Below are 24,547 nucleotides of genomic sequence, written 5' to 3' on the forward strand. Positions count from 1 at the left end.
CCCCCCTTCCCACCCAAACAACCTTCATGTACTTTTCATCAAGAGAGGGCCTACTCTTCTATTAAGTTAAAGAGGAAAGATAAATTCTAGAAAATCAACTATTTGACAAGCAACTTTTTCTCAAGGGAAGCACAGATTTCCTTTTAACAAGACCCTGGATTCTGAGGGTTGGACTGAGACACTGTGAGTATGTCTCCTTGGATGTCAGAGCTCCTGGAGTTGAGGTTCGGATTTCCGTTATGGCTCGATTTGCTTTCAGTTGTGGGTTTCTTGCCTTGTCACTTCAAACGGACATTTAGACCAGCTCTGCCGGCTTGTCTCAATAATCAAGTTGTGTGCAGTGCCATTGTCCTCTCTCTCACTAGGATATGGGTCTGGCTGCTTTTAGGAGGAAGAAAGTAACCGCCCCAGCTGGGTGGTATAGGGTTAAGGTGGGGGCTTCAGGGCTGGGACCCAGGCTCTGTCTCTCTGGTGGCTCTGCCATCTTTAGACGTAATACTGGGGAGCAGCGAAGTGTGCACACTCTGGAGTCAGGCTGCCTGCGATAAAATTCCAAATCTGTCATTTACTGGTTGTGTCATTTCTCTGTCCCTCAGTTTGCTGATGTCTCATAGGCGGCGCTAGTGGTAAAGAATCCGCCTGCCTGTGCAGCAGATACAAGAGACCCAGGTTCAATCCCTGGGTCGGGAAGATCCCCTGGAGGAGAGCGTGACAACCCACTCCAGTATTCTTGCCTGAAGAATCCCAAGGACAGAGGAGCCTGGCGGCTACAGTCCATGGGGTTGCAAAGAGTCAGACACGACTGAGCGCTTGTCACCTATGTGGAAATAGTGGTTGTGCCTGGTGGGCTGCAGTCCGTGGGGTCACGAGGAGTCAGACACTACTGAGCGACTTCACTTTCACTTTTCACTCTCATGCATTGGAGAAGGAAATGGCAACCCACTCCAGTGCTCTTGCCTGGAGGATCCCAGGGACCGGGGAGCCTGGTGGGCTGCCGTCCATGGGGTCGCACAGAGTCGGACACGACTGGAGCTACTTAGCAGCAGCAGCTGCTCTATCAGGTCACTGTAAGATAATAGGCGTGAAAAATCTTGAACACTGCCTGACGTAATAACTGCTTTTAAGTGGCAATGAGCACCACTGGCCCAGAGGTTTCCCCTCTCCCACTGATCAAGACGCCTACTTAACCTAAACACTTTGTAGCCCACATGGAGGGCTCTCCTTACATTCACAGCCAGAAATGTGCCCTCCTCCCATTGCCTGAAGCTGAATCCTGTGGCCTCAACCAGTTCCAAGGTCACAGGAAGATGCGGTCTTCGTTCTAGGCACTCAAGAGTCCCCTGAAAAAGTCACCACCAGCAAAGGTTAGGGTTAGCTAGCAGTCTTTGCCACTACACCCAAGTTAGACATGTGATGCCAAGTCCTACATTTGTACAGTGAATCCAAAGATAGAAATATCAAAGCGTTGATCTGCCAACGCCTTCATAAGGTGTTTTACATTTTGCTTGTTTTGCCCTGATTTTTCCTCAATTCAGAGATTAGTTCTCTTCAACCATATTCGAAACAGGAGAGGTGACAGCTCCTACCATGGGAGCATGTAGGAGACACCACTTACACGCTTCTTCCTTAGCTTTATCACAGTAAGTACATTTTTTTTTTAAGGTAGACATTAAACTCTAGGAGACAAGCAACTCTAGTTCTATCAGTGCAACTGTGGGATATTGGAACTACCAAAGCAAAAATCCCATACAGAAACCTTGTACACTCACTCACCATGACTGACTCTTCTGTCCTGTGGAATTGAAAGTTATAAGAATAGTTTTCTTTAAAGCAATATAGAAACTTTTTTTTTTTTGCAAACAGCTAAATAAAGGCTGGCAAAAACAATAGGTTCATTTTTTACTGCAGATCTTCAAATTACAGGAAACTTGTCTCTTGGCCAATTTGGGCTGGCTTGGAGCCAAAATAGATGTCTCCAATCTCATCCTCACCCTTATACTTATTGTGGGCAAGATAAAAACCCTTAATTTTAAAAACTCAAGCCAAGCATTGGGTAAGAGACAGTGTGGCTCCCTAAACCACACTGGTCATGGGAAAAAAATCATATTACTTTACACTCGTTCATTTTTTCAGGCTCTAGAAATCAAATACTGAGAGCATGAAACTTTTTTTTAAAGTCTCAAATATTTTGATAGTCTATTATAAATCAAGTTTTAATAACGAGAGGTACATATGAGAACAATCCATAAATGTGAAAAGACTCACTGGTTACATATTTCTGAGCAATGGCTTTCTCTAGGTGGGTTGGTTAAGAAAATCAGCAGGCATCTTTCCATTTCAAAGCACAAAAGACATCTCTTATGTTTTTAGCCATGTCACCCTCCCCCTTTTTTAATTAACAAGATTTGAGATCATTTGGCAAATTATAACCATAAAAGTGAATATTGTGATTGGATGATGTTTTATCACTTGAAAAATAAATCTCACTGCTTCTCTCCCTGTGTACTTCATAAATGTTGCTTCCTCTTCATATTTATCTTGTTTTCAAAATCCATTATGCCATTGTCATTTCATTGAAATAAAAAAAACCATCTTAATTACACAGGGATGGATTATAAATCTAGTTATCCCTGTCTATATATGTTTTTTTTTTTTATAATGACTACAGCTATAGGTCTAGTTCTGCACACAGAAGACCAAAATGGATTTTACTGAGTTAAAATTAAGACTTGCCAAATTGTGTACCCTGATAGACAAATCAAAGCAGTATGCACGTGTCTAGTTTACAGTAAAAGTGTGATCTTGGGCTGACGAAAGACTGCAGAACTTAAGTCAAAGGCTTTGGAAGAGGCAATGGAAGCTTCACTTCCTCCCCAACCAGGTTAAATTTAGCAGGTATAGATCACACTTCCAACAGGAATTAGAAAACCCTGCAGTTGACGATGTTACAGGGAGAGTTGCTCTTGCAGCCAAACTTGCCATAAATAGCTTTTCGTAAGACCCGAGTCCGCTGCATATCCTGGGAATTCACCGCAAGGAGACACCACCTCATAAGTATTAAACACCCTCTAAATGGAAAAAACAAAAATGGCTGTATGCCTGAACACTGAGATTTATTCACTTAGTATGAACTTTCATCATTTATTAAAGTGGTTTTAATTTTACTTGTGTGATGCTTGTGCATTTCTGGAGAAATAAATACCCAGAATTTTTTTTTTTTTTAAAGCTGAGGGTGCACAATATGCTCCTTATTCCAAATGCAAGCTGCATGGCGCTTTGCTTATGAAATGAAGATTCCCATTTTTTAAAGGCTGATTGCAAAAGAAAAAAAGCCCCTGATGGTAAGTTGTACTTTAACGCACAGCGGGGACAGATGTGTACTCAGGACGGCCTGCGGCAGCACTGGGCTCGGAGTGGGTGGGCAGGGAGGCTCCAGGTGTGGGCCCTCGACCCAGGGGACCACAGTCCAGGGGGAGGCAGGTGAGGACTCCAGTAACTGTGATCTGATGAGATTGAGGGCTATGGAGCTGAGGGACGGCGCTGGGGTTGATTCAGACCCCCGGGAAGCCTGAAGGCTGGGCCCCCCGTGCCTGGGTAACTTCCCAGCCACACACAGAGGGCCTGGCTCAGTGCCCAGGACCTCCACCTGCTACCTGGTGGAGCGGGGCAAGGGCAGGGATGATGCTGCTGGGGAATGGCTCCAGAAGGGGCCCTGGTCCCGCAGGTGGAGTTGAGCCAATCCAGAGAAAGCCAGCGCAGCCGCCCCTCGGGCCCAGGTCCCCAGCGTGTGTCACTGGGACACGCAGGAGCTGGCAAGCAGAGGAGGAGCCAGCCCCGGGGTCCCTGGTGCTGGATCCACACCCCCGCCCCTCCCGCCAGGGGCCCCAGGACTTTCAGGTGAGACCACTGCCCAGCAAAAGCCCAATGAGGGGAGCCTGCCACCTGCTCCAGAGACATTCCCAGACCTCACTTGGTGCCAGGCTCAGGGCAGACAGCAGGGGCCCTGAGATGGGGCAGCCAGTCGGGTGGGGGCCATGGACCAGAGATCTCTGGGGAGGTTCTAAACACCTCCCCTTCATCCCGCCCTCCTCTTCCTCCCTGGGTGACCATGAATGTCACCATGTTATCTATTGACGATTATAATCCTACCAAGTCAGGACAGAGGGGCTCCACTCCTCAGCTCACAGCCGTGGAGTTTACCAACTCTCTGTGTCCAGGGGATAAATTACCATTGCTGATGTCTTGTTCATGTACCCAGAGCATTTTTCCTCAAGATAACTGCTCTTTTTCCTTTCAATCATCCGGCCAAAGAATTTTTTTGTTAAACCATCTTGATTTTCTAGAGCATGCCGAATATTTTGGGATCTGAAGAGTAGATTAGAAGCCATTATTAATGATTAGGTAGAAAGGATATTTTTGAGCCCTGAAGGGAAGCCCAATTTCTCCTCCTTTGTAATCCCACAGGGTGACCGCGTGTGTACTCTCTGTGGGTTGCCCTCAATGAGAAATGGGCCCCCAATGGTTCATTTAAAAGTGTATTGTTGAAGATAATGGTTTCAGATTAGTTTTTAGGCTCCGTGATCACCGCTGTTGTTCTGAGGACTAATTGTGTCTGCCTTAGGTTCGCTAATGCGGGCCAATCAAGTTCATCACATGAGACAATATTTCTAGGGGTTGTTTTCCTAGATTTTCCCCCCACAATGGTACCAGTGGGTATTGAGTAACAGTATAGAAAAGGAATGATTAATTCAAAGTTCAGGTGCAAGACAGGGTCAGAAAAGAAACGTTCCTGGATAGAGTGAGCATTTCAAGATGAATTTGTGGCTCGAAACATCATTTTACGATGCATTTTCTATTTTGTTGTCAGGGGAAGTCTGAAGGCGGACACACTAGTGATCCGGCGTTTTGGTGCCATGCTCCATGATGGGCTTTTCATAAAAATTAGCTGACATTGTCGTGAGCACACAAGGAAATTTATAGCTTTCATACTGGACTGCCATTCCCAGAGCAGTTTCCAATCACTTGGGCTTTTTATTAAGTTTATTGTTCTTTTATTGTTCAGTGGAGTGTAAGCAGTGAGATTACAAATAAATGTAAGTTCCACTGGATATGAAGGTGAGCCTGTAGAATTAGGAGAGGCGCGAGTGAAGGAAGGCAAACATTAGTTTGAATCACCGGTGATATGAAACACCAGCAGTGGACTTTCCTGTCACCTGCTTATATACAGAAGTTGGAGAATTGACATCCCACTCACATTAAAGTTTCCCCAGAAAAGCCTCCAAGAAGAGGTCGTCGTGCTGAGACTCAGGACTGCCCTTCAGTTTGTAATGTGAAGGAAGGGCATCATTTTCGTCCCTCTTCCAAGTTCCTTTTCGGATTGTTGTTGCTGTTTTTCTATTTTAAATTTTGTTTTCTTTTTAATTGGAAGATGATTACTTTACAAAGTCGTGCTGGTCTCTGCCGTCCATCAACATGAATCAGCCATAGGTGTACATGTCCCCTCCCCCTTGAGCCTCCCGCCCTCCTCCCCCCCGCACCCCTCTAGGTGCTCGCAGAGCACTGACTTGGGGCTCCCCGTGCCATACAGCAAACTCCCGCCAGCTATGTACCTTACATACGGTAACACGTGTGTTTCAGCGCTGCTCGCTCAAGTCACCCCACCTTCGCTCTCCCACTGTGTCCACAAGTCTGTTATCTGGGTCTGCATCTCCACTGCTGCCCTGCAGATAGGTTCATCAGCACCATCTTTCTAGATTCCGTACATATGTGTTTTTTCTTCTTGCTTCCTCACCTGGCAGGTGTGCCATGCTGCATCATGAACATTCCCTGCCAAAGCCTGGTGAGGACCACCTTGGAAAGTTTGAGTAACGAGCTTGCGTCCCTCTTCTAGAACCAATGTGACCAAGGGGAGAAGAACCGACTTTCTTCTACTACTTGAATTTAGTACCATAAGCACTGGGCCACTTAATTTATCATTCCGTTTTTATTTATTTTTCCCCAAAGTCCTCTACATCACTAAAGTTTTAAAGCTTTTTTTTTTTTTTTCAAGAGTTGACTGAAAGTTGTTATTTGGGGCTTGTTAAGATGAGAAGAGTGGTGATTTGAAAGGAGGGGGAACTGTGCATCTCTAAGGTCCTTCTCGAATCGTGGCCAGGCAGGAGTCACCCATGTTAAGAAGATGTCCTTTTAATTTTAGCGGACACTTCTGTGCAGACACTGGGGGTAGCCAATGAGGAGGGAGGAAAAGGACCAGACAAGCTCCAGCTGAAGAGGGCCAGACTCGGGGTCCCAGCAGGGCCACCTGCAAAGGCAGGTTCCTGCTTCTACGCCGCCACGCTCACCCCGTGGCCCTGAGACAGTCCACAGCAAAGAAGGACCGGAATAATCCAGAGAACGCAGGGCCCTTACCACATGTCAGAAGTCCATGGACTTAGATTATCTTCCCAAATAAAGCTTTCTTTAAACCTGCGTGTTTGACTTGGAGTAAAAATTAACATTCAATTTATTAAAGAATAAATCTATTCTTGAGGTATGGGCTCAGGCAGTGAAGAATCTGCCTGCAATGCAGGAGACTCAGGTTCAATCCCTGGGTTGGGAAGATCCCCTGGAGAAGGGATGGAGAAGGGATTGGCTACCCAATCCAGTGTTCTTGCCTGGAAAATTCCATGGACAGAAGAGCCTGGTGGGCTGCAGTCCATGGGGTCGCAAAGAGTCAGACACGACTGATTAACACGTCTACTCTCACTTCATATTCTTGAGATATATACTACCAAACACCAATGAGGACTTGATTGGGAAGAGCTAAGTGGACACCTAGCTAGGGTGCACAGCCCCCTATCAGCATGGCCCCATGAGCAAGAGGATCTGTGCCATAGATGAGACAGGGCAGCCCTTTCTCCAGCTGTGGGGCCTGAAGCGGGGATGAGACCCGGACCAGAGCGGGGCAGCCTGTCCTCCCAGGCCCCAGCCCTGCTCCGTCCGGCAGCCCCCGAGCGTTGTGCCAGACCGGAAGGAGATGGGTGGGTCATGGGAGGTGGGAACCTGCCCTCTTCACCCCGGACCCTCAGCAGGCAGAGCGGGCTCATGCTGACTGAGTGAGGGCTGGCACCACGTCACCTTTCCACACTGGCCGTGTGTTTGCACTTTGACCAATCCAGGGGGCACTGGTTTGGTCTGAGGACTGCAGTGAAATGTTGAGTCATTTTGAAATAGCTTCTTTCAGAAAACAGACCACAGGGTTTGTTTGATGATTCCAAGTTTCAGAGAATTTTTGAGCAAGTGGTTATAAGATGGGTTGTTGGTGTTCGGTTGCTAATCGTGTCCTACTCTCCGCAACCACATGAACTGCAACAAGCAGGCCTCCCTGTCCTTCACCACCTCCCAGAGTTTTCTCAGATTCACGCCCATCGAGTCGGTGATGCCATCCAACCATCTCATCCTCTGTCGCCCCCTTCTCCTCCCGCCTTCCATCTTTCCCAGCATCAGGGTCTTTTCCAATGAGTTGACTCTGCATCAGGTGGCCAAAGTACCGGAGCTTCCATTTCATGATTAACTGGTAGTGAATAGTCATTAGATTAATATTTTCATAAGTGGGTAGTTTCATCCATTTCCAAGAAGACATAGTCGGCACAAGTCTGAAGGGAGATGAACTCTTTGTCTCATTGAGTTTTTTAACCATCTCCTTCAAACAGCTCTTTCTCCACCAGGGCCCCTCGTGAAGCTGATGACCAGATCTACCTGTCCCTTGAGGTTTCCTCAGCTGTACCCCAGACCACATCTGGGCGTGAACTGGGTGCTCACCTCGGTGTAACAAACCTCACCGCCCTCTGTGCCCCGACCTCCCCTCCTCGCCACCCACCATCCACATCCGACCCAGGCCGTCCACCCCACCAGCCCCACCTTGCCTCTCACGGCACACGCTCCATGGCCTGCGATTTTCGGTGCCTCCTCCCTACTGCACTCCAAGTCAGATTGTGCACTTCATCTGGGTTAGAACCTTCAGTGGTCCCATCACCTGTCAAAAAAAGAGCAACCTCCTTACCTACACACCCAAGACACTTCCTCGTCTCATCTGACTTTCCTTCTAGCCTTTCTCCTCCAACCGCTCTCCCTGGGTCTGATGGTGAACCAGCCAGACTGGAGCTCGGTGTCCCATCAGCGCCACCCAGACACACACGCCTATGGACAAGCAACAGCATCTTAGAGAACCCCCTGCCTGTCTCCTTGGCCTAGCGTTCCACCAGCCTTCAAAGGCCCTTTCAAATCCCCTTTCTTTTCCTCTTTCCTGATCTTCCCAACCAGCGGGAATGTTCTCCTTCCTTCAAGTCCCCTTGCGCTCCCGCAAACCTTCACCATCCTATCTCCCCCTCATCTGTTCCTTCATCCAGCTCACACTTACCCCGCCAGCAACTCCTGGGAGTTTATCAGTTGGGTCCTGAGCCCTTGGAGGAGAGAAACTGACTGATCCATCATTAAACTTCCCGGGCCTGGCTCAGTGCCTGGCTTACAGTAGGCTTTCCAAAATTGCTTTCTGGATTAAAACTGAACGGAATACAGAAGCAGTTGTTATTTAATAAGACGGTGCTTCAGAATATATTGTTCATCAAAAGAACGAATCGTTGCTCCCATTCCATAAACAGGGGTAGAATGAAAGGGGGAGCCCCGGCTGCTCGCAATGTTATTCCCTTTGCAAAAACCCAGGCTGTGAGGTGCTCCTGCCCTGGGCAGCCCCAGCCTCCAGCCCCCCGGGGCGAACTTCTCTGCCCCACGCAGGCAGTCTTTAGCCTCTGGGCCTGGGAAGCTGGGCTGAGGCCAGCCCTGCAGGCAGCGAGGGAAGCCCACCCATTTTGCATCTGTGCAAACCAGTGCTAGCGGCAATATTCATCTTAATTTTCTCTTTAAACCCTTGAGTTGCGTTACAGCTTCCATTGTGCTGGTGACAGACAAATGCCTTGCAATAAATCAAAGTTAGGGTGACTGATACACTAAACACCTTTGCTTAATGATGTGATTGTTTCTTATCTGCAAAGTAATGTCACTTATGGCTTTGCTATTTATAGTCAATGTAGTGTTAGACCATTTTATCCCCTGATGCCTCGGTGGCCAGCCCCTTAGCTGCGATTATGGGCCAAAGGGGATGCAGCCGCCGAAAGCAGGGAGGAGAAGCCTCCGGAGTGTCACAGCACCTCCAGCCATGAAAACTCGCTACTGGTCCACATTCACCTCCATCTCTCCCCAGCCCGGGTGAGTAGTAAGACGCCAACTGATACCACCCGTCTGTGTTCCACCTGTGTCAGGACTGACCCTCTTCAGGACAGCGTGATGGATAGTAAATGTTAAAAATAAAACAAAAGGCGAGGGGCCGCCTCCTCTCTGGCACATCTTCAGCCCAGCAGGGCTCAGGCAGGTGCAGAGAACAGGGAGGGATGGCTGTGCGGGCAGGTGCCCCGTCGGGCTGGCCTGACTGCCATCATTCATTATTCGCTAGGCATTGCCCAAACTATTCTCTTTGAACAGGGCATCGGTGAGGAGAGCAGAGGTCACTTGGGCCTCCCTCCTCTGCTCTGTCCCTGCAGTGAGAGGCTTCTCCACCAACTTCAAAGGCGGCCCCCAGGGCGGGACCAGGGCTCCTGGGCTCCTTCCGCAGCAGGCTCCTGGCCTGGCACCTCTGCACAGGCTCTGAAGCCTCCCTACCACCCTAGACTCCAGGTTCAGACAGCTAGGGACCCAGAGTCCTGGCTACTCTAGGGAGAAGGGCCAGAGGAGCTAGGAGCCTGTTGGCAGCACTGGAGAAATCCTCTCTAGGATGCTGGATACTGGGGCACCAGCTGCGGGGGTTGGAAACCATGCCAGGCCCTTGGGTGCCCTGCCCTAGGAGCAATGCATTCACCTGACAAGTAACGACAATATCAGGTCAAATTGTGTCTCCAAGTCCTAAACCCCAGTATCCGTGAATGTGACTTTACTTGGAAACCAGGATCTCTGCAGATGTGATCAAGTTCAGATGAGATCACACTGGATTAGGGTGGACCCTAGTACAATGGCAGGGCTTCCCCAGTGGCTCAGTGGTAAAGAATCTGCCTGCAATGCAGAAGACACAGGAGTCACAGGTTCCATCCCTGGGTCGGGAAGATTCCCCTGGAGAGGGTCATGGATGGCAGCCCACCCCATTATTCTTGCCTGGAACCCCATGGAAAGAAGAGCCTGGTGGGCTACAGTCCGTGGGGCCGCAGAGTTGGATGCAGCTGAGCGTGCGCGCACTTGTGCAATGGCTGGTCTCCTAAACAGAGAGGGACGTTTGAGAGACAGAGGTGCACAGACGCACTGCATGGCGGCCAAGGAGCATGATGAGGGATGCAGAGAGTGGAGGGGTGTGTCTACAAGGCTAGGATGCCAGGCGTTGCCAGAAGCCACCAGGATCTGGGAGAGAAACCTGAAACAGTCTCTCCCTCTGAACTTCCAGAAGGATACAACGCTGCCGACACCTTCATGTCAGACTCGTGCAGTTGGTAGCACACCGTTAGCACATCACTATGGCCGCTATCACAGGGACCAAGTCTCTGCACCGCTCAGCAGACGGCAATCAGGCAAGCCCCCTGGCGGAAGCGGAATGATGAGCCCCCAACCCTGGCCACGTCTGCTCTCACGGGCTTCCACTCAGAGGTGGAAGGACTTCTGAGAATTTCGTGCCAGACACAGGGAGTTAAAATATAGCCCTCATAGCTAAAAACAAACAAATATTGTCTACTGTGAATGTGTATTTTTGTGTGTGTTTTATGCATTTGTCCTGGACTCTGAGGTGCACCATGCCATTAATTTTCTTTTGATGTTTTGCAAAGAACACTTCCTGTGTTTCTCTTGCTAACTACCAACCACGGTGCATTCATCCCATCCAGGCTAGCACGTTTCCTGAGCACGTGGAGTCTGGCTCACTCATCACTGTCCTTCCCCAGTCCTGGCCCCTGGGGACATGACCCATCCCTCAGAGTCCTGGACTTTTCTGCCATTTAACACGAGTTTTCACACACTGTTTCAGTCAGGATGCATCTGGACACAAGACATAGGAGCTGGCTAAAGGTGACTCCATAATGGAGCCCCGACTTTTCCTCAAGGAAGGAGGCAGGTAAAGGGCAGGTCCAGGGATGAGGCAGTCAGGAGCACAGCTGCCCCCCAAACACAAGGACCTTGGGCCCCCATCCTGCCTTCCAGCATCCTCGGAGGGCTGGTACCTGGTTGGGCTCCCTGTACCCCTCGGTGGGGAGGAGCTGCTATAAAGAGACGGAGGGGACAGAAAGAGTGACATGACTGTCACAGATATAGTTCATTTGAGCTTAGAGATCATTATCTCACAGTAAATCCCAAATTATAACATTTAAGGAAAACTCAAGGAAATAACATGGAGGCTTATTGTGGATAATATTATCCATATTATCCACAATAATAACAAGACAGAATTTTATAAATAACAGATGCAGTAGTTGCTCATTGTTTTCAAAATCCGCTTTGAAAAACCAGCATGGCTTCTGGGACAGGGGTCGAGGGTGTCTTTTGTTAGTGAAGCCCGCAGCCCGATGACTCAGAGGTACCTGCATGAACAGGTGCAGCGCTCAGAGGACACAGGGCGATGAGTGAAATCAGCGGTGACGACCGCGAAGCAAACTGTGTGGGCAGCACTCAGGAAAGGAAATCTCTCATACTTTCGCATTCTCACTTACAAAAATCGCAAATGCTATGAACTGTTAAACCTTTAAACCAAATGTGGTGTTTCAGAGGTCTGACACTAACAAGAACATTTTAATTAAAAAGTAAGCTGGTGGGAAGGCTTGTAAAATTCTGTGAAGTCAAAAAGATGTTTTAAACATGCAGGGACCTTTTGGGGGCAGGGGAAAAAAGGGGTTTTTGCAATAGTAATAGCTCTATTCCATTTTAATATTTTTGAATGTAGTGGTGTTTCTTAATCCCGTTCCAGAGAAAGCAAGATTTATCACTGATTATGTAGTGGTAACAAATGGTGAGGGAGGTGCTGTAAACTCTGCTCTAGGCTGCATTTTATTTTTTGGTGCTATCTTTCCGCTTCTGGTTGAAAATAGGAATAAATTAAAGATGATTGCGTGGAACTGCATAGCAGGTCCATGTTCCAAAGGGGGACGCCAGGGCATGTTCATTCTTCTAAGCAGCCTCAGCGCTAAGCTCACCATTAGGGTGGTTTTTTTCATTCAGATCCAAATTAGCAAGTGTTATTAAAGACTTTCAGTTATTTGGCTAAGAAATGGCTCCCTTTAGGATGAATGCTCTTTATTCAACCTTTCAATGTCAGTTATCATTTTTAAAGCAGCTTGACCTGGAAGCAGGCAGCTGAAATTGTGGGGACTGTTAATGACAGTTTTATTGGGCACGATGCTTATGGTTCACATTTTGAGGTCTGTATGTAATTGATCTTTCTCCCCTACATGAGAAACACAGCAATAAGCTGGTTGCGGTGCCACATTATAGATATAGAGAAATAATAATGATGTCACCTTGAGATTCAAAGATCGTGGAATAGTAATAGTCTCCTAGCTCATTTCTCCCAACTGTGATGACCTCTCCAATACTAAATCTTAACAGTCTCAGCATTATTTTTGAATTATTCATGCTCGCCTTTTCCCTCTCTACAAAATCAAGGAAAACGAATGCATCATGCTCTGTCAGCTCCACAGGTATTTTGGTAAAAATATAAAATGTTATTTGGTATCACAAAAAAAAGGGGGGAACCAGAGTACAAGCAGCAGGCTTACCCTGAACAGAAACACACACACACACAAGCAAAACATACACAAAAAATCATCTGTGAAGAAAGAGTGAGTGTGTATTCCCAGCAATTAGAAATAGATGATTGGCTAATCATGTTTTTATCTGGAGAGTGAGATGTTTCTGGCTTTTACTTAAAAGTGCACACTAGAGTAGATTCTAGAGAAGCGTGAATTGGGAGTTTCGGGTTAACAGATGCAAACTATTATTTATAGAATGGATTAACAACAAGGCCCTACTGTATAGCACAAGGAACCGTGCTCCATATCCTGTGATAAGCCATAGTGGAAAAGGGTATAAATCACCGAACCCCTTTGCTGTACAGCAGAAATTAACACTACATTGTAAATCAACTATACTTCAATTTAAAAAAAAGTAGATTCTATCAGCAGTCTGCCCCCAAATTAGGCTAATAAGTAACTAAGAAGTCTGTGTGCTCTCTATGCTGGCCAGTTACAGCCAATGTTAAATGTAAAGCTTTTGCTTTTAAAATATCAAATCAGCATATATTTCTTATTTTAATTCAAATTAGGTGGAGAGAGCAGCTTGACAGCTCTCCTAGTTTAGCCAGCCTAGAGGATATAGAAACGCTACAGTTTTATCCCAGTGATGTGTCTCATAAACAGCGCATGTGGGAATAAAATAAAACACATGTAAATGTAAACTCAGGCAGGTGCCCTGATCCGTCTGTGGCTCTTGACCTTTAAGTTTATGATGAAAAACAAATGTCAAGCTTTCAGAAGACAGGAGGCTCCCTGGCTTTGCTGGGTGGTGCTCGCTGTTGCACAGACTGTATTAATTTAGTATAGCATCAATAACCTTGAAATCAGGATTTTTCATGAAAAACCCAGGTTTATGTTTATTCAGAAACCAAAGGAAAAAGGCAACTTCATTTAAAGGAGCCCTCGTGGCAAGTGAGTGCCACTCGCCACTCCAGATTTTTGGAGCTGCTCTCCGGCTTCCATGGCAACAGATACTTAAGACTATGAGGACCCAGAGATGTTCCTTAAAGAGTCTTTTCATTTTGCATATAATTCTAATTATAGATGTGATTTGCTCATTTGGCTAAGTAGACCACACCTGGAGAGAAGGCATGGTCAGTGACTCCCCTTACTGTGCAAGGCAGACACCCCCCAGGGGGGATGAGACAAAGCCCTTTTTGTGGGGTAACAGGAGCTTCGTTCTCATTAGCAAAATGCACTTTTTTTTTTTTTTTTTCCTGAGAAAGAAAGAAATAGAAATCATCCGTTCTTCTCGCTGGACTCTGGACGAAAGCCTTGCCACAGGAGGAGATGGGGGCCGTTCTGCCGCAGATGGGCTGCGCACAGCTCCCGCTCCCACCCGCCCCGTGGTCAGAAGAATAGTGGGCCTGGTGGAATCACACAGCGAGGCCTTGATACCTTCACAGTCCTCAAGTCAAGGATCAACCTTCACGGTAGATTTCATGTAAAGTGTGTTCCATGATATTCCAGTTCTCTAAACGCACCCCTGGCAAAATAACTGTATTTTGTCTTTTCCATTGATAGCAATTTCTCGGTCAAAAAAGAAAAAGAAAGAAAGATTACAAGTTTCCCTCCTCCCTCCCTGGAAGAATAGCCAGCCCACCCTGAGGTAGGGCTTCCTGGCCCAGTAAGAAGTGAAATGCTGCTCTCCATGTTTCAGAGGCTGTCCGAATTCAAGCCCCACTCAGTCTTGGGCTGGAAGACCTCAGGAGTGGAGGTTAGAGGCTTGCTCTAAGGAGACATGAGAGCATATGCTTACCTGCAGCCGAAGAAGCGGGAGGACCTCTGGTTGCCTTGCCTCTTGGGCCTGGGGAGGGAGATGATCTTGTAGAAGGGTAGTAGAGACGAGCCCTGCCCCCTTGCAGGGGCCTGGAGATAGAATTGCCAGAAGGAACGCAGATGTCCTGGTATATTTGCATTTCAGATAAACGATACAGATAATATTGGGGCTGTATTTATACAAAAAAACTTTATCTCAAATGCAAATTTAGCCAGGAATCCACTAATTTTATTTGCTAAATCTGGAAATGCTAGGAAGCCACAGCAGGTTTAAGATGGAGGAGCTGTCGTGGCCCTGGGCCTGAGCACCTTGGCTCTGCGATGGCTGGGAAGGTCCTAGAGTGAGCCTTCTCCTCAACTCTAGTCTCTCTCTACCACAAGTGATCTGGCAAGCAAGTTATAAGAATCTTCTTCTTCTGGCTATTCCATGTCTCAAGACCAGGGGCACTCTGCTATTGAGCCGGCTAAATCTCCATTCTGGGGTCTGGTGTGGAAGCACCTCCAGAAGGCAGGACAGAGGAGCAGCCGCCTGATGGTCAGACCAGGTGCCCACTTGAGCCCCTTCCTGGAAACCTACAAAACCAAAGTCAAGATTTTCCTATTCTCTGGGTCTTCCAGTCAGTATTTGCCCCAGATGGGGCTGGACCAGCCCAGGGCTTTGCCAACAACACTCCACAGAGCCCACAAGCCCTGGGACCACTCTTTCCAGTGACCAGTCCAGTGATGACTGTGTTTATATGCATGCGTGAGTGTGTGCAGGCGTGCTAAGTCGCTTCCAGCGTGTCCGGCTGTTGCACCCTATGGTCTGTAGCCCACCAGGCTCCTCTGTCCATGGGATTCTCCAGGCAAGAACACTGGAGTGGGTTGCCATGCCCTCTTCCAGGGGATCTTCCTGACCCAGAGATTGAACCTGTGTCTCTTGTGCCTCCTGCATTGGCAGGTGGGTTCTTTATCAGTAGCGCCACCTCGGAAGCCTGTCTATTTATAAGCTGGGCTTCAAATCCTGTCTGAAGACAGGATTCTTCTGCTTCTGGGATTGTTAGAGTCCATTGAACTAGTTGTTGTTCAGTCACTAAGTTGTGTACAACTCTTTGCAACCTCGTGGACTGCAGCTTGCCAGGGTCCTCTGTCCTGCACTATCTCCTGGGGTTTGCTCAAAGATATGTTCATTGAGTCTCTGATGCTATTCAACCATGTCATCCTCTGTTGCCCCCTTCTCCTCCTGCCTTTAATCTTTCCCAGAATCAGGGTCTTTTCCCATGACTTTGCTTTTTGAATCAAATGGCCAAAGTATTGGCACTTCAGCATCAGTCCTTCCAGTGAATTTTCAGGGTTGATTTCCTTTAGGATTGACTAGTTTGTCTCCTCACTGGTTTGATCTCTAAGGGACTCTCAAGAGTCTTCTCCAACACCACAATTCAAAAGCCTTAGTTCTTCGGTGTTAAGCCTTCTTTATGGTCCAACTCTCACATCTGTGCACGACTACTGGAAAACCCATAGCTTTGACTAAACAGCCTTTTGTCAGCAAAGTGATGTCTCTGCTTTTTAACACAGCGTCCATGTTTGTCTTGGTATTCTCTCTAAGGAGCAAGAGTCTTTTAATTCCATGGCTGCAGTCACCATCCACAGTGATTTTAGAGGCCAGGAAAATAAAATCCACTGCTTCCACGTCCCCCCTTTTATTTGCCATGAAGTGATGGAACCAGATGCCGTAATCCTTGTTTTTCAAATGCTGAGTTTTAAGCCAGTTTTTTCACTCTCCTCTTTCAACTTCATTAAGAGGCTCTTCAGTTCCTCTTCACTTTCTGCCATTAGAGTGGCATCATCTGTATCTGAGGTTGTTATTTCTCCTGGCAATCTTGATTCCAGCTTGTCATTCATCCAGCCTGGCATTTTTCAAGATGTACTCTGCACATAAGTCAAATAAACAGAGTGGCAGTGGACACGGAACAACAGACGGGTTCCAAATCGGGAAAGGAGCACGTCAGGGCTGTATATTGTCACCCTGCTTATTTAACTTCCATGCAGAGTACATAACGCGAAATGCCAGGCTGGATAAAGCACAAGCTGGAATCAAGATTGGGAGAAACATCAATAACTTCAGATACGCAGATGACACCACCCTTCTGGCAGAAATGGAAGAGGAACTAAGGAGCCTCTTGATGAAAGCGAAAGAGGAGACTGAAAAAGTTGCCTTAAAACTCAACATTCAGAAAATGAAGATCATGGCATCCAGTCCCATCACTTCATGGCAAATAGATAGGGAAACAATGAAACCATTGACAGACTTTATTTTGGGGGGCTCCAAAATCACTGCAGATGGTGACTGCAGCCATGAAATTAAAAGACACTTGCTCCTTGGAAGAAAAGCTATGACCAACCTAGACAGCATATAAAAAAGCAGAGACATTACTTTGCAGACAAAATTCCATATAGTCAAAGCTATGGTTTTTCCAAGTAGTCATGTATGGATGTGAGAGTTGGACCATAAAGAAGGCTGAGTGCCAAAGAATTGATGCTTTTGAACTGTGGTGTTGGAGAAGATTCTTAAGAGTCCCTTGGACTGTAAGGAGGTCCAACCAGTCCATCCTAAAGGAAATCAGTCCTGAATATTCATTGGAAGGACTGATGCTGAAGCTGAAACTCCAATACTTTGGCCACCTGATGTGAAGAGCTGACTCATTGGAAAAAGACCTTGATGCTGGGAAAGATTGAAAGCAGGAGGAGAAGGGGACAACAGAGGATGAGATGGTTGGATGGCATCACCGACTTGATGGACATGAGTTTGAGCAAGTTCGGGAGCTGGTGATGGACAGGGAAGCCTGGCGTGCTGCAGTCAATGGGGCTGCAAAGAGTTGGACACGACCTAGAGCGACTGAACTGAACTGATGTAGCCTTCTAGCACTTTTGAACTGGTCCATTGTTCCCTGTCTGGTTCTGACTGTTTCCTCTTGACTCACATACATGTTTCTCAGGAGACAGATAAGGTGGTCTGACATTACCATTTATTTAAGAATTTTCCACAGTTTGTTGTGATCCACACAGTCAAAGGCTTTATCATAGTCAATGAAGCAGAAGTAGATGTTTTTTCTGGAATTCCCTTGCCTTTTCTATGACCCAGAAAATGTTGGCAATTTGATCTCTGACTCCTCTGCCTTTTCTAAACCCAGCTTATACATCTGGAAGTTCTCAGCTCACACACTGGTGAAGCCTAACCTTGAGCATAACCTTGCTAGCAGGTGCAATGAGTGCAGTCATACAGTAGTTTGAACATTCTTTGGCATTGCCCTTTGGGATTGAAATGAAAACTGTCTTTTCCAGTCCCGTGGCCACTACTGAATTTTCTAAATTTGCTGACATACTAAGTTCAGCACTTAAGGGCAACTCTTAGGACTTTAACTAGCTCAGCTGGAATTCCATCACCTCCACTGTTCACACTGATGCTTCCTAAGGCCTACTTGATTTCACACTCCAGAATGTTTGGCTCTAGGTGAGTGACCACACCATTTTGGTTATTTGGTTCAGTAAGACCTCTTTCTTACAGGTCTTCCATGTATTCTTTCCACTTCTTAACCTTTCCTGCTTCTGTTAATCCCTTGCCATGTCTGTCCTTTATCGTGCCAGTCCCTGCATGAAATGTGCCCTTGGTATCTTTAATTTTCTTGGAGAGATCTCTAGTCATCCCCTTTCTATTTTTTCCCTGTTTCTTTGCATTGTCCATTTAAGAAGGTCTTATTCTCTGGAACTCTGCATTCACTTGGACGTATCTTTCCCTTTCTCCCTTGCCTTTCACTTCTCTTCTGGGTTCTGAGCCCAGGAGCAACCGGCTGCCTCAAGAGTCCGCTCTGGCTGCCACGCTGGGAAATGACTGCAGGGAAGCATGGGGTCCAGAACATTCCCCGTGTCCAGCAGCAGACACTGCTGGAGTCTTGGGCTGACTCTGGATGTACCTGAACCTCTAGCCAACAGGTGAACCTGCCACCCCAGAAGGGAGGACTGGGGACAGATACCTGCCGTGACCTCCCATTGGCACATGGGGCCTGGAGCCAGAGTACAGTCTAAACATTAAGAAGTCGAACGGAGTTCCCAAACTATTTGATATTTTCTATCCTCTTGCTTTTGTGATGATGAAATAGAAAATTACCTATAAAGCTTGGCTTTTAAGTGGCTGGACGTTGGCAACACGTCACTGAATCTAATGCTTACTGCGGTCTGGAGGTACTTTCATGGACCAGCAATATTAAAATAAGTGAAAAAAAATAAAAACATCTATAATTCATAAATTAGCATGGACTTTCTCCATCAGACTCACTTTTCTTTCCTCATTTCAATGTAATCATTAGTTAAGTTGTACAACCAAGATTTTCACATAATTTGTCTTCTAATGTCATTAATAAATAAAGAACCAAGAACTAAATTATACTGAAGAGAAGGAAATGTGAATATTTTTGTCAAAAATGTAAATTGAATGTAAAAAGGAATAAATTTAAATTATTTGTCATGATTTCAAAAATTATTTTGCTTCTAAAATTCAAAATTAGCTATTAAAATTAAGGGGCAAAACACATTTTAATTATTGAATTGGTGGTTTAGTCGCTAAGTCGTGTCCGGCTCCTTGTGAACCCATGGTGTAGCCCACCAGCTTCTGGTGTCCATGGGATTCTCCAGGCAAGAATACTGGAGTGGGTTGCCATTTCCTTCTCCAATTATTGAATTAACATATAACTGAAATTTTAATTTATATTTTTGAAAGTTTAATTAAAACATACAAAGTAGTTTGATAAAAATAAAACTATCTGTGGTCCTCCTGGACATTGTTCATCCAGGTGCCAATGTAAAGAAATGGTATTTCACATTGTAGGTTATATCTAGACTTACATGCAAATTTGAGATGCAGATTGTCTAATGTTACGATCCATGCTCCTTAGCAACCAGGTAGTGCTGTGATGAGTGCCATGTGCTTCTGTAAGTAAGTCTGGAAACACAGATCAAATATGAACACAAGTAAGAAAAGGGACCCTGAGCAGTCCTGGGGAGCGAAACTTCATTAGGCTAGAATCCATTGCACTCCTGCTTAAAGGAGAATCCAACAAGTTAACACATCTGTCTTTGCTCTTCTGAAGCTCTCTGATGCTCGAATCCTGCCTACGCTCCCCAGCAGTGTCTGTCTCCAGCATTGTCTGGAGCTTCACCACATACCTCTCTGGCACTCCGACAATGACTTGCAGAGATAATGTGCGGATTGTGGGGTCTAAATGGTGTCAGACTGGAGTGTATGTTTGTGGACGTGGCGGTCCTGCTCAACCAGATCGAAGCCCTGGATCACACGTGTTCTTAAGAAAGTGATGTGTGTGTGCACTTGTGCACGCACGCGCTCAGTACGGGGGCCCTCTAAGTAAGGAGCCCTCTGCAGTGCTCCTCTGGCTCAGGTCTGTAGGCAGCACCACTTGAAGGATGGGCTTGTCATCACCCGAGATGCAGAAGCTGAGGATGAAGTAGGCAGGGAGGAGGTAGAAGGGGGTCAAGCAGGAATTGAGGTTTGAAAATATTGAGTTTTAGACGTCTTTTAGTCACCCAAAGGAGGGTGTGTAAGCAGCTATGTGAATGAGTCTGGATTTGGGGAGAGACAGAGACTGAGAGAGAGAGCTGGGCTGAAGCAGAAGCTATTAGCACGCGGTGCTCTGTGACGCCCTGTAACTGGACAGACCAGCAGGGACAGAGGACAGACACAGAAGAGAGTCCCGGGACTGGATCCTGGAGCACAAGACATCCACAGCATGGACAACAAGATGGGGGTCATCACTGAAAGTGAAACAGAGGTAACAAGTAGTGGCAACAGTCAGGAAGCAACAGTCAGAACCGGACACGGAACAACAGACTGGTTCCAAATCGGGAAAGGAGTACAGAAAGGCTGTATATTGTCACCCTGCTTATTTAACTTCTGTGCAGAGTACATCATGAGAAATGTTGGACTGGATGAAGCACAAGCTGGAATCAAGATTGCTGGGAGAAATATCAATAACCTCAGATATGCAGATGACACCACCCTTCTGGCAGAAAGTGAAGAGGAACTAAAGAGCCTCTTGATGAAGATGAAAAATGAGAGTGAAAAAGCTGGCTTAAAACTCAACATTCAAAAAACGAAGATCATGGCGTCTGGTCACATTACTTCATGGCAAATAGATGGGGAAAGAATGGAAACAGTGACAGATTTTATTTTGGGGGGCTCCAAAATCACTGCAGATGGTGACTGCAGCCATGAAATTAAGACACTTGCTCCTTGGAAGAAAAGCTATGACCAAGATAGACAGCATGTTAAAAAGCAGAGACAGTACTTTGCAGACAAAGGTCCATCTAGTCAAAGCTATGGTTTTTCCAGTAGTCATATATGGTTGTGAGAGTTGGACCATAGAGAAGGCTGAGTGCCAAAGAATTGATGCCTTTAAACTGTGGTGTTGGAGAAGACTTTTGAGAGTCCCTTGGACTGCTAGGAGATCAAACCAGTCAATCCTAAAGGAAATCAATACTGAATGTTTATTTGAAGGACTGATGCTAAAGCTGAAACTCCAATACTTTGGCCACCTGATGAGAAGAACTGACTCATTGGAAAAGCCCCTGGTGCTAGGGAAGATTGAAGGCAGGAGGAAAAGGGGACAACAGAGGATGAGATGGTTGGATGGCATCACTGGTTCAATGGACATGAGTTTGAGCAAGCTCCAGGAGTTGGTGATGGACAGGGAGACCTGACGTGGTCACAAAGAGTCAGACACAACAGAATGACAGAACTGACTGACTGTACAAATATCGGAAAGAATGTGGAGAAGTTGGAACACTTGTTCATTGTTCACAGGAATGTAAAATAGTGCAGCAGCTATGAAAATAGTAAGATGACTGTTCCAAATATTTAAAATAGAATTACTATACACTGAAGCAATTCCACTCTTGGGTATGTACCCCAAAAAACTGAAAGCAGTGACTCAAAAAGACATTGCTACACCCAAGTTCATAAAAGCATTATTCACAGTAACCAAAAAGTGGGAACAACCCGTCTGTCAGCAGACAAATGAATAAACAAAATGTGGCAAATCCATACAATGCAATATTATTCAGCCTTAAACATGAAGGAAATTCTCACTCAAGTTTTCACAAGCTACAACGTGGATGACTCTCAAAGACATTACACGAAGTGAAATGTCAGTTACTATCGGATGAGTATTGTATGATTCTACTCAAATGAGAGACAGGTGTCACCCACTTTTCAAAAGTCCACATTATGCCACTTTGCTTTTATGGAAGACCTGCGTTAGTATGTATTCTTGCTAATCAGAAGAAATCACTGTCATGAAAAAAGTGAAACCAGCACTCCCCATTTTTTTGCAACAGCCATTGTAGAGGTCGCACACAGGGAGCAGTGAGAGGGCCCCCACCAACCTGCTTCCCCGGGAGCACACCCGGCATCTCGGCATCCAGCCGCCAGAGCTGCGGGCTGTGTGTCTGAGCGTCTGTGCTTTCTCTCCATTTGTTTTGTGCATCCCTTAGCAAGATGGGTCCTGGGGTCACTGCGTCTTCGCTTTACACCATTTTGGCTTCTGACAGGTTTCGTAGGAATGCTCTGCTTTCAGACATCAGGGGAAACCTGTACTTAGGGTTAGCCCAACTCACAGAGACAGAAAGTAGAATGGTGAGCACACAGGGCTGAGGACGGCGGGGTGGGGAGATTTTGTTAAATTGGGACAAGGTTTTAGTTCTGCAAAATGGAAAGAGTTCTGGAGGTGGAAGGTGGAGATGTTGTGCATGGTAATGCACACTAATAAATACCACTGAACAGGACACTTGAACATGGGTAATATGCGAAATTTTATGTTATGCATATTTTACCAAAAATTAAAAAAAAGAGAGAGATTTTTTAAAAAGAATTGGAGGTAAGATGAGGGACCAAGAGACAGGGGAGGAACTGGTGATGCCCCTTTGGCTTGGGCCTGGCTGGTTCCCACAGGTCTGTAGTGGGATGGTGGTCTGTCCAGACGCAGCCATGGGCTGCATGTATTCAAAGAACACAAGATGTTTCCTCCCTACTGTTCTAAGCTTGTCTCACTTACCGAGGTAACTGTCTGTCCTTAGGTTGCTCCTGCAGTTGGGCTCCTAGGTCAGTTTCTTGGACCCCTAACTTCCTCCTCCTTAGCCAATGGACTTCACACACCTTGCCTGTCTTCCTTTACTCCGCTCCCTTCTTAGTTCAACATTCGTGTCCAAGTAATCCTAAGCCTCACTATCTTGTACCGTCTCCATGCTCAGATCTGCCGTCAGCTCCTTACCAGCCACGTGACAGATGACTTTCAAATGAATGGTGAAGGAAGGAAGGAAGGACCCAGACAACGGACAAGGGAGGGTCTTTCCACTCCTTGCTCCTCTCGAGTCTGCTCTCATCATCAACGGCCCAAAGCGGGTCCTCAGTCTGTAAGAAAGTAAGGAAGGAAGAACAGAAGGCCGTGGGGGAAGAGGACAAGAGCGCTGATCAGGAGAAGCTGGCTCTTGCTCAGAAATAATAAGGAGCTCAGCCAATACTTCCTAAGAGGTTCATGCTCCACACGTTGACTACTGAACAGTCGCTCTTAATTTAAGACCATGTGGATGCAGGGCTTCCCTGGTGGCTCAGATGGTAAAGAATCTGCCTACAGTGCGGGAGACCTGGGTTCGATCCCTGGGTTGGGAATGACCTGGAGGAGGGTATGGCAACTGACTCCAGTATTCTTGCTTGGAGAATCCCCATGGACAGAGGAGCCTGGCGGGCTGCAGTCCATGGGGTCACAAAGAGTCGGACACGACTGAACGACTAAGCACATGTGCGTGCAAGGAGAACTCATGCCTTCCTTTACTCTTTGGGGAGTGTCAGTGAGTATACTTGCGCCATCTGTATATCTATGGAGAACTCTTTAAGAAATAGTCCAAGAACTGGGTTTCCACACAGGGTCTCAAGTTGTGTGGTCTGAGTTACTGATGATGGAGGAGTGGATTAAAATAGCCAACACATGTGTCTGATACCAGCATGTGAAGGTTAATATGTCCACCTGACTGGGCCATAGGGTGTCCAGATCTTTGGTTAAATGTTATTCTGGGTGTGGCTGGGAAGGTGTTTCTGGAGGAGATCAGCATCTGAATCAGCAGATGGAGTAAAGCAGACGGTCCTCCGTAGTCTGGGTAGGACACATGAGCCTATCAAAAGGCTGAAGACAATCTGTCCATCAACAGAGGAATGGATAAAGAGGACATGGTACATAAATACAATGGAATACTACTCAGGCAGAAACAGGAATGAAACTGGGTCATTTTTTAGAGACATGGACGGGCCTAGAGATTGTTATACAGAGTAAGGTAAGTCAGACAGAGAAAAATAAATTTCATATATTAACACATATATGTGGAATCCAGAAAAATAGTATAGATCTTATTTGCAAAGCAGAAACAGAGACACAGGTGTAGAGAAGAAATATATGGATGCTGTGGAAGAAAGGGGCCAGTGGGAAGACTTGGGAGGTGGGGACTGACATATAAACGATCGATACTGTGTTTAAATAGGTAACTGATGAGAACCTACTGTATAGCACAGGGAACTCCACTGTATAGCACAGTGCCCTGTGGTGACCTGAATGGGAAGGAAATCCAAAAGGGAGGGGATATGTGTGTACGTATGGCTGATTCACTCAGGAGAAGATGAACGCACGTCCTTCTACTCCATCATTTTGAATGGAAATGATCCCATTTTTTTCCATCCATAAAAGATACCCCACGTCCAAGGGCAAAGGCTAACCCCAGCAAGAGAGTAGGAGGGGCGAAATCACATTTAGAATCAAATCCCATACCTGCCAGAGACTCTTTGAGGACTCAAACAAAACCTTGTGTGCACCAGGAGTCCCTACAGAGACTGAGTCAGACCTGCCTTTGAGTGTCTGAGTGTCTCCTGTGGAGGTATGGGTCAG

This window comes from Bos grunniens, chromosome 26 (assembly GCF_055505025.1).
Source record: "Bos grunniens cultivar Pamir isolate PY7600 chromosome 26, Bosgru_T2T1.0, whole genome shotgun sequence".
In the NCBI taxonomy this organism is placed as follows: domain Eukaryota; kingdom Metazoa; phylum Chordata; class Mammalia; order Artiodactyla; family Bovidae; genus Bos; species Bos grunniens.